Source organism: Sinocyclocheilus anshuiensis, unplaced genomic scaffold (genome assembly GCF_001515605.1).
Source record: "Sinocyclocheilus anshuiensis isolate Anshui unplaced genomic scaffold, SAMN03320099.WGS_v1.1 scaffold963, whole genome shotgun sequence".
Classification (NCBI taxonomy): Eukaryota; Metazoa; Chordata; class Actinopteri; order Cypriniformes; family Cyprinidae; genus Sinocyclocheilus; species Sinocyclocheilus anshuiensis.
The window spans coordinates 650,514-653,002 of record NW_015544183.1 but is presented as its reverse complement, the minus strand read 5'-3'; the positions used below and the strand labels follow the sequence as shown (position 1 = coordinate 653,002).

General features: G+C 38.0%; 1 protein-coding gene across 1 annotated transcript in view; it reads left to right on the top strand.

The window, feature by feature from the left end:
• LOC107696373 (tight junction-associated protein 1-like) overlaps positions 1 to 2,489 on the top strand; it is a 91,800-nt gene that overhangs the window by 39,008 nt on the left and 50,303 nt on the right. Inside the window, exon 2 of the mRNA XM_016496672.1 lies at positions 1,603 to 1,752. The gene's annotated coding sequence lies outside the window, so the exon portion shown is untranslated. The remainder of the gene's footprint in view (positions 1 to 1,602; positions 1,753 to 2,489) is intronic.

Sequence of the window (2,489 nt, the reverse complement as noted above, 5' to 3'; positions counted from 1 at the left end):
TATACAATTTTAACTTATTTTTCTTTTTTATTTAATATATATGGTCCCTAGGTAGTATACTGTATATATGGGCAAATATTAAACCTGAACTTTGTCAAAAGGCTGACTTTTCTGTGTTTTCTATATATAATTTTGTATTATTCTCCATGAAGAGTGTCTGAATGAATCTTGAGCTAGTCTGACTCAACAAATGCCAGAGAGACCTGCTTTAATGAGCCGAGTTATTATATGCGCATTAAATATCGCATGCGATTTATCGTGCAGCCCTAATATACACCTAGGATGGCTTGAGGGTGAGTAGATTATGGGATAATTTTCAATTTTGGGTGAACTATTCATTTAATCTGATCAACATGTTTAATTTAGGCTTTCATTCACATATAAACATTCATCAGTACACATACATTGGGCACATCAAATATTCCAAACAGAAGTTTAACCATATTTGCTTGATGTGTGAAATTAAACCTCATTTGTGCATCAAGCTAAGCGCTTTTGAGCTTCCCTTTACCATAAATAAGTCTTACGATTTGAAATGACAATTGATGACAGAATTTGTGTTTTATTTTGGCTGAACTAAGGATTACTTCACCCAAAAATGGAAGATTCTGTCATTTTTATACTTCTTTTTTTGTGTTCCTTGGAAAAACAAATGGCATACGAGTTTGGAAAGGCATGAGTGTGAGAAAGTAATGACTGTATTATGTATTTTTGGTTGAACTATAAAAATAAAAAAAAGTAAATACATTTTTGGGGGCTTTTTTTATTATTCATACATGTCAAGCAGGAAGAACTTTCAAAATAAAATTGAACCAGAAAATAATCTCAGTTTTTTATTCAATCTAAATGGGAAATTCTCCCGTCTCAAACGCGGCAGGTTAATTTTTAGGATGGATCTGCTTAGACAAGAACTGGCTAGAAAAAGAAACGCTTTCAGATTGGTCTTGAGTCACCATCACATACGTTTAAGCTCTCACTTTCTGCTTATTCTTGCTGTTCCACCCCCAAGCATCACTGAGTCCCGTCATGTGCCAGGCAGTTTGTTTGGTGTGCAGTGTCAGGGGAATATCCAGCTTTCCGCAGAGCTGTCCCTCACATCCATTAATCAAGCCACTTTCTCCTGATGGAACACACCTTTTTAATGAGCCGAGTTATTATATTCACTCCTCTTCAAGTTCCTGGAAAATAAATGTTTTTTTTTTTTTTTGTAGAAACAGAGATATATGAACCTTTGCTGTGTGTTAAATTATTCACTCCAGGCCTTAACAAACGTGAGCATGGCCCAGTAGAACTGAACGCTGCCCAGCTCAGTTGCTTGTTAACTTTCTCCTGATGGAACACACCTTAATTAGCATCTAACTGCTTTATGCCTGCGTCTCTGCTCCGGCCCACGGGGACCGCGAGGGTCGGCGTTATAGTGAGCGAATCAGTGAGTGTGAATGCAAAGCAGTCAGGCAGACGTTCATTTGAGACACGCTCCGGCTGTCCCAAGGGCCCCGCCGTGTCTTCGCTGACACTTAATCCCAGGCCTGAATGATTGGCAGTGAGCTGCTCCGGCGCCAATGACGGTCATGTTTTTCCATCCACTTGCTTTTGTTTCAGGTCATTGATAGCCCTGAGGTTCACATGCTGAACGGGGGAGGAGGAGCCGGGAGGAAGAGGAGCGAGACGTGAGCTAGATTGAGTTTCCTTGGCGACCGGAGGGACCCACTTGGGGCGATGACTCTGGAGAATGCAGCATGCACACTTGAGGTGAGGGGCGATGCCATGCGGTATTTCGATGCTGTATTCTGTAACTTTCTGTGTCTCTTGTGATGCTCACCGTGGCTACGTTTCCTGTGTCAGATCTCACCGAACAGGTGGAATTAAGTCAAATCGTTTCCTGGAAATAAATCATTTGCAGTTTATCTCCAGCTCTTACTGATAAATGGTCAGCTTTTTGTTCTTGTCTGTTCTTATGAGCTGGGATTCATTTATATAATTTAGTTTGTAGTGTTCCTCATTGAAATGTTTTACAATTCTGTCTTTTGCATAATTGATTGGCCATTTGCTCTGACAGTAATGTTTTTTTTTACTAATTTGTAACTAACAGTTTCTAGTGGTTGGCTGGTTTTCTTCGGCCTCTATTGAAAACTAGGGTTGTCAATATACCAAATTTTCAGTAGTTTAATGCCAGTGAAATTTTGACTGCAAGAAATAATTTTTATATTTTTATAAACAAACTATATTGAAAATGAAAGTTAATAAATGTAATTAAAACAATGAAATGTTAACAGTCACTTTAGACATAACATTAATACCTCACATAATGATATTGTTTTTGAGAATTCGTGCACATAGTCATATTCGCAAAGTGTGAGCACACAAATCATTAGAAATCATCCCTCATTTAGTCAGACAGTGCAGGTTTCAAATTTGAGTCTCTTACTACCAGTACTGCAGAAAAAAATATATTTACTTTTTCAAAACATAATTTAACTTATATGTAA